Source organism: Gorilla gorilla, chromosome 1, assembly GCF_029281585.2.
Source record: "Gorilla gorilla gorilla isolate KB3781 chromosome 1, NHGRI_mGorGor1-v2.1_pri, whole genome shotgun sequence".
In the NCBI taxonomy this organism is placed as follows: Eukaryota; Metazoa; Chordata; class Mammalia; order Primates; family Hominidae; genus Gorilla; species Gorilla gorilla.
In genome coordinates this window covers 148,338,363-148,347,100 of record NC_073224.2, presented here as the reverse complement: position 1 = coordinate 148,347,100, position 8,738 = coordinate 148,338,363, and positions in this window count along the sequence as shown.

Below are 8,738 nucleotides of genomic sequence, written 5' to 3'. Positions count from 1 at the left end.
GCAAACTAATGCAGGAAAAGAAAACCAAATACTGTGTGTTTTCACTTATAAGTGGGAGCTAAATGATGAGAACACATGGACATGTGGAACAACACACACTGGGGCCTACCTAAGAATGAAGGGTGGGAGGAGGGAGAGGAGCAGGAAAAAATAACTATTGAGTACTAGGTTTAGTACCTGGGTGACTAAATAATCTGTGCAACAAACAAATGCCCATGACACAAGTTTACCCATATAACAAACCTGCACATGTACCCCTGAATCTAAAATAAAAGGTTTTTTAAAATAAAAATAAACTTCTGTTTACCTTTTTTTTTTTTTTTAGTATTTTAAAGCAAATCCCAGAAATCGTTTCATTTCACTTGTAAATACTTCTATTCAATTTCCGTATTTAAAGTCATTAGACCCTTTCAATCAGAAAGGAATCTGATTAGCCTGCCTCACCATTGTAAGCCCAGGCATACAAATGATCACTGGGCAGTCCATGGACTGGATGTCTTTGGATCCGGTGATCAACCCAGTTCAATCAAGAGTGGCTAGGCAGAACTGTGTTCATTATCACCAAATAACTGTGATGACACTGCTTCTCCACAAGGCCAACAGTTTTCAGTATAAGGAGGAATAGGCCTGGTACACACTGCACAACCTTGTTAAATCATCCCCACATCACTGAGTTATCCACCAGGGCTGGGGCTAAGGTGAGGCAAAGGGGGGACTTGCTTCAGGCACAAAATTTAGGGGGAGCCAAAACGTTCAGTAATCAAGATAAATAACATTTTAATGCAATCCTTTAATGAATCAAAATTACTTTTAGAAAATCCACAGTGAAGAAAATATCAAAATGTTAAATAAGGACAGAAGCTGTCTACAAAAGTAATAAACTTGCTGCAGTGAATGACTGTCTTGTGTATTCAGGTACTTTACATACATTAGAGCATTAACTCCTCATAGCCCCATAAGAAAGGTTATGATTAGCTAGTCTTAGGAAAATTCTTGACATAAAATTGCATTTCAATCTATTCTTGGATAAAAAAGCATTTATTGGTGAAGTTAAATGTAAGGTATCAGAAACTCAGTAGAGACTCCTACAAAAAAGTAACCATATTCTCCTTTTTTAAAACATCTTTAATTTTCTCTTTTCCCAGTATGCCCAGTTCAACCATCTAACTTGCTTAGAAAAACAAGACTTTTCCAAGAGAAACAACATTTAAATCAAATAAAATCCTTACAACAACACTGTTTTTAAACGTGATTGTTTTAAGATTCTGATATGCCCGACAGGCTGAGTTTTGAAACTTCGAGTTGGGACGCTTTATCACTCAGGGGACCACTTCTTCAGGGGAATTTTATAGCTGCACTTTGAAAGTTGCAGGGAGAGGGGTTTTTGCCTTTGAACTGTGATATCTCTTCAACAAAAAGGAGGTTTTCATTATTATTATTTACAGTGAAACCTAGTGACAGGAAGCTACTATTAATCATTCACTTATTCACCATTGGGGGTCCTCATGGTTTACAGCACTATGCTTGGGACACAACTACAAAATAAGATAACCAAAGTCCCTGCTTTCGTGGGACTCACATTTGGTTTTGTATTGTTTTGTTTTGCTTTTTACTTTTTTTTCCCTTAAACTCAGTGGGAAGAATGACCTTTGATTTTTAGTATTATGATAGGGCTTAGCATGGCATGTTGCATTTAGGACCTAATTTTCTTATATTAAAAAAATGTTAATTTATGCAATTATAAGAAAAATGGGAAATACATTCAACTTCAACTAAAGTCTGAACGCACTAGAATATCCCCAAGTCAGTAACAATCCTTAGACCTATGTTACCATTCTCCTAAACATTCTAGCCCATTAATGGCTTATTAATCCCCTAGCTAAACATTTAATAACTTACAAACTTGCTTGTGCCACATGGTTTGTGTGAATTTAAAAATCCTATGATTTTTCCCTTTCTTCTAAACTGCTTTTCCGAAAACCATTCAAGAAACCAATAAGGAGTTAGGTGAACTCTGCCCTTTATGATCTTATCATAGAAATGAATAAGGGTGGCTAATTTAATGACAACTTTAACCTCCTTTTCAAATTATTTCTGCCCATAAAAATGTTTTCATATGGTACCAGGTAACTCCCAGCTGCTCTATGTGCTGAGACATGCCTTTTCTGGTAATACCATAGGACTCCAATGGTACAATCACTATACACAGAGATACTCTCCCTGACTTTCCAGATCTTTGACAGTTCTTAGGAGCTGGGCCCAGCACTGCTGGAACTACCTTTCATTAAAATACTACTGGTTCTATAGTTTATACTACTCCCTTTAAAATCTTACTAATTTCCAGACACTTGTTTTCCTGAATAAAAATGTCTCAAGGCTCCATAGTCACATACTACCTTTGCATTAAAATGCAATTGCAGCTAAAATCAGGAATGAAAGCAGGACATCACTACTGATCTTAGAGAAACAAAAGGGATTATAATGTAATATTATAAACAACTGTATATCAACAAAATAGACAACTTAGATGAAATGGACAAATTTCCAGAAAGACACATACTACAGAAACGGACTCAGGAAGAAGTAGAAAATCTGAATAGACCTGTCAGGCCTCTGAGCCCAAGCTAAGCCATCATATCTATCCCCTGTGACCTGCACGTATATATCCAGATGGCCTGAAACAACTGAAGATCCACAGAAGAAGTGAAAATAGCCTTAACCGATGACATTCCACCATTGTGATTTGTTTTTGCCCCACCCTAACTGATCAATATACTTTGCAATCTCCCCTGTCCTTAAGAAGATTCTTTGTAATCTCCCCCACGCTTAAGAAGGTTCTTTGTAATTCTCCCCACCCTTGAGAATGTAATTTGTGAGATCCACTCCCTGCCAGTAAAACATTGCTCCTAACTCCACCGCCTATCCCAAAACCTGTAAGAACTGATGATAATCCCACCACCCTTGCTGACTCTCTTTTTGGACTCAGCCCACCTGCACCCAGGTGAAATAAACAGCCATGTTGCTCACACAAAGCCTGTTTGGGGGTCTCTTCACAGGGACACGCAAGACAAGACCGATAACAAGTAAAGAGACTAAATTCGTAATTTTAAAACTTCTCCTAAAAAAATTTCCAGGTTCTCAGGCTGGGCGCCGTGGCTCACGCCTGTAATCCCAGCACTTTGGGAGGCCGAGGCGGGCAGATCACAAGGTCAGGAGATCGAGACCATCCTGGCTAACACGGTGAAACCCCGTCTCTACTAAAAATACAAAAAATTAGCCGGACGAGGTGGCGGGTGCCTGTATTCTCAGCTACTCGGGAGGCTGAGGCAGGAGAATGGCGTTAACCCGGGAGGCGGAGCTTGCAGTGAACCGAGATCGCACCACCGCACTCCAGCCTGGGCAACAGAGCCAGACTCCGTCTCAAAAAAGAAAAAAACAAAGGTTCCAGGTTCTGATGCTTTTAAACTGATGAATTCTACCAACCATTTAAAGAATAGTTAAAACCAATCTTTCACAAACTTTTTTAGAAAATAGGAGAGAAGCGGCCAGGTGCGGTGGGTCACGCCTGTAATCCTAGCACTTTGGGAGGCCTAGGTGGGCGGATCACGAGGTCAGGAGATGGAGACCATCCTGGCTAACACGGTGAAACCCCGTCTCTACTAAAGAATACAAAAAAAATTAGCTGGACGTGGTGGCGGGCGCCTGTTGTCCCAGCTACTCGGGAGACTGAGGCAGGAGAATGGCGTGAACCTGGGAAGCGGAGCTTGCAGTGAACCGAGATCGCGCCACTGCACTCCAGCCTGGGCGACAGAGCGAGACTCCATCTCAAAAAAAAAAAAAAGAAAGACAATAGGAGAGAATACTCCCAAATATGTTATGTAAAGCCAGCATTACCCTGATACCACACCAGACAAAGACATCACGAGAAAACTACAGACCAATATCTGTTATGAATATAGACACAAAAAGCCTCAGTAAAATACTAACAAATCAAATCCAGCAATTTGTAAAGAAGATTATATACCATGACCAAGTGGGATTTATCCTAGAAATGCAAGGTTGGTCTAACATCAGAGAATCAACTTATGTAAAATACCATATCAACAAAATAAAAACAAAAATTAGTCCTGGTGTGGTGGTTCATGCCTGTAATCTCAGCACTTTGGGAGGCCAAGACAGGAGGATTGCATGAGCCCAGAAGGTAGAGGCTGCAGTGAGTTATGACACCCCGTCTCTAAAACAACAACCAAAAAAAAAATTTAAAACTAATTAGATGATCATCCCAACAGATGCAGAAAAAGCATTTGACAAGATCCAACACCCATTCATGATAAAAATATTTAACAGTTTAGGAATAGAAGGTAACTTCCTCAACCTGCTAAAGACTATCCACAAAAGACTGACAGCTAACATCATACTTTGAATAAAAGACTGACTGTTTTCCTCTAAAGATTAGGAAACAAACAAAGATATCTGCTCTTGCCACTTTTATTGAATATTGTACTAGAAGTTCTAGTCAGTGCAGTAAGGCAAGAAAAGGGTATAAAAGGCATCCCAGTTGGAAAAGAAGAAGTAAAACTCACTATTTCAGCAAGGCTGTAAAATATAAGATCAATATACAGATATCAGTTGTATTTCTATATACTATCCATTAATAACCTAAAAAAGAAATGAAAAAAGCAATTTTGTTTACAATAGCATCAAAAAGAACAAAATACTTAGGAATAAATTTAGTAAAATAAGTGTAAGATATATACATTGAAAACAAAACATCACTGAAAGAAATTAAATACTTAAATAAATGAAAGGCATTTCATGTTCAAGGATTGGCAGGCTTAATGTTATTAAAATGACAATACTCCTTAAATTGATCTATAGATTCAGCACAGTCCCTATTAAAATCCTAGCTGTCTTTTTTGCAGAAATTAGTAAGTTGTCCCTAAAATTTACATAGAGATGCAAGGGACCCAGAATAGCTAGAAAAATAAAAAATAAAAAATCTTGAAAAAAGAAGAACAAGGTTGAAGGACTCATATTTTCTGATTTCAAAGTACTTCAAAACTACAGCAATCAAGACAGCATTTTACTGGGGCATAAAGATAGACATATAGATTAATGGAATAGAATTGAGAGTAGAGAAATAAATCCTTATATTTATGATCGATTGATTTTTGACAAGTGTGCCAAGACTTTTTTCTCCAATGGGGAAGAAATAGTCTTCCACAAATGGTTCTGTGAAAACTGGACATCCACATGCAAAAGAATGAAGGTGAATCTCTTCCTTACACCATACACAAGAATTAGCTCAAAATGGATTATAGAACTAAGTGAAAGAGATAAACCTATACGATGTAACACTTAGAATAAAAAGGGCCAGGTACAATCCCAGCACTTTGGGAGGCAAGGGCAAGAGGATTGCTTGAGACCAGAAGTTTGAGACCAGCCTAGGCAACAAAGTGAGACCCTGTTGCTACAAGAAATTGAAAAAAAAAACAAAAAAAAAAAACAAAAAAAAACAGCTAGTCAGGTATGGCAGCATGTGCCTATAGTTCCAGCTACTCTGGAGACTGAGGTATGAGGATAAATTGTTTGAGCCTGGGAGGCTGAGGCTGTGGTGAGCCAGGATTGCCACTACACCCAAGCTTGGGCAACAGAGCAAGACCCTTCTTCAAAAAAGAAAAGAAAAAAAAAATAAAAATAAATCTTTGTGACCTTAGGTTAAGAGTCTTCTTAGATTCAAAAGCAACAGCACAAGTGAAAAAACTAAGATAAATTTGACACCATTAAAATTAAAACTTTCTTCCCACTGATACTATCAAAAAAGTAGAAAAACAAGCCATCAAATAGGAGCATATATTTGCAAAATATATGTATGATAAGGAACTCTAGAATATATGAAGAACTCTTACAATTCAATAACAATTATAAAACAGAGTAAAAGGTCAGAATATTTTCTCCAAAGATATATAAACAACCAATTAGCATGTGAAAAGATGTTTCATATCATTAGTTATTAGGTAAATATAAATAAAAACCACAATGAGATATTTCTTTACACCCACTAAGATGGCTAAAAATTTTTTTTTAAAGGTAATAACAAGTGTTGCTGAGAACACAGACAAATTGGAGCTCTTATACACTGCTGGTGGAAATGTAAACTGGTATAGCTAATTTGAAAAACAATCTAGAAGTTCCTCATGAAGGCCAAATGTAGAATTACCATGTGACCCAGCAATTTCAGTTCTAGGTATGTACCCAAAAGAAGTGAAAACATACATCCACACAAAAACTTGTACATGAATGCTCATAAAAGCATTATTAATAATAGGCAAAAACAAATGTCTATAAACTGATGAATAAATAAATGTCTTATAGCCACACAGTGGAATATTATACAGCCATGAAAAGAAATGAAGTTTTAATACATACTACAGCATGAATGAAACTTGAACATTATGCTAAGTGAAAGAAGGAAGTCACAAAAGACACACATTGCATGATTCTGTTTCTATGAAATGTCTAGAATAGGCAAATCTATAGAGACAAAAAGTAAGTTTAGTGGTTGCCTAGGGCTGGGGGATTGGGGAGAAGGAGGGGAGCAACTGCTGATGGGAACAGGGTTTCCCTGTTTTAAAATTAGATTGTGGTGACAGTTACACAACTGTGAATATACTAAAAACCACTGAATTGTATGGGTAAATTGTATGGTATGCAAATTATATCTCAATAAAACTGTTAAAAATGCAATTGCAGGGATTCGTGCTGGATACAAAATTAATTAAAATAATACGTTAATTTTTAACCTCCTGACTCTTAGTTTATTAAACTGTAAAATTCAGATAATGCCTTCAAAAGTTTTTATGAAGAAATTATTGATTCCTTCATTCATTTATTCAACAAAAATATTTGTTGAGTGCACCCTAGGTGCAAGTACTATTCTAGGTGTAGGGGATAGAGCAAAGAACATAACCTAGCCCTTGTAATTCTAACGTTCCAGTAAGAGGAGACAATCAAATGACGCATGTGTTAGGTGAGAATTTGTGTTACAGAAAAAGTATATACACAAATATATGTAAATTTCATATATATATATATATATATATATATATGAGGAATGGGGAGAAGGTGAATAGGGTGATGGATGGAATGTTTCATTTTAAGTTGATCAGGAAAGGCTTCACTGAGAAGGTGACATTTTAGGGAAGTCCTGAGGGAGCAAGTCCTGTGGTTAATCTGGGGGTAAAGCACTCCTGGTAGAAAAAGGCCTTGAGGCAGCAGTCTGCCTCTGGGTGTTCTAGAAGCAGTAAGAAAGCCAGCTCAGCGACAGCTGAGTGACAGAGAGGGGAGAGAAAAGATGATGGGGTGTAAGGTGTGTTGGGTGGGGTCGGGGGAGGTACAAGGGAAGACTGGACCAGATCACGTAGAGCCTTACTATAGATTGTTGTAAGAAATCTGGCTTTTTTCTCTGAACCAGAAGAGCCATCAAAGGATTTTGAGCAGATTATCTGATTTACATGTAAATCAGCACTGACCTGATTTACATGTAAATACCTACGGCTGCTCTGTTGAAAATAGACCGCAGGGCTGCAGCATCAGGAAGACCAATGGAAGACTGCCTCAGTGGGACAGGAAGGTGGCTTAGGGTGCTAGTGGAGGAGGTGATTAGGAAGGATTAGCATCTGTATATATTTTGAATGAGGAACCAACAGGATTTATGGACAGATCAATTGGGAAGTGTGGGAGAGAGACTTAAATGAAAGAGAAACAAAGATGAGGTAATAGGGCCGGGCACGATGGCTCACACCTGTAATCCTAGCACTTTGGGAGGCCGAGATGGGTGGATAGCTTGAGGCCAGGAGTTCAAAACCAGCCTGGCCAACATGGTGAAACCCAGTCTCTACTGAAAATACAAAAAATTAGCCAGGCATGGTGGCGGGCACCTGTAATTCCAGCTACTTGGGAGGCTGAGGCAGGAGAATCACTTGAACCCAGGAGGCGGAAGTTGCAGTGAGTCAAGATCACGTCACTGCACTCCAGCTTGGGCAAGAAGAGGGAAACTTTGTCTCAAAAAAAAGAAAATGAGTTAATAGATGTTAAATGCCTAAGCATTGGCAAACAGAAACCATTGACTACTTTTCAGCTGTTATTATTATTATTACTAATTCCTGTTTTGAGAGGTAATGTATAGAACCTATAAGTAGTACTTAACATAAGCTATTCTTATTAAATCCCAGAGAGAAGCCTTAACAGGAGTTTGTGTCCTCTCTGCAAGGCTGGGTGATGGGCAGCTGAAAAAGCGTCGAGGCTCAAGATGAATGAAATAAGAACTTCAAGTTCAGTCCTTAAATCCTATTTGAACCTGAGGTCCTTGCTAAGGCTGTTGGGTCAGATCGCTAAGTGCCCATACTCCCACCTCTCTCTCCCTGTACTCAGAACCTTCATTGCCTTCTTTTGAGCATTGTAGAGAATGTTTTCTCTTAGTTACCATTTTCAGTATTGTTTTTTAAACAATATTAGTGTGTTCTTACTAAAAAGGCATGCATATTCAATTCAGAGAATTTATAAAACATTGAGAAAAAAGTAAAACTATTCAGAAATAATATCACTCTAATATTTTTCTCAGATGGATACTTTTTAAATTAAAAATGGGATTATACTACACACACTGTTTTGAAGCCCTCTTTATTCATTTAACAATACATTGTTTCTTAACAATAAATACTCTTCTATAACATCAT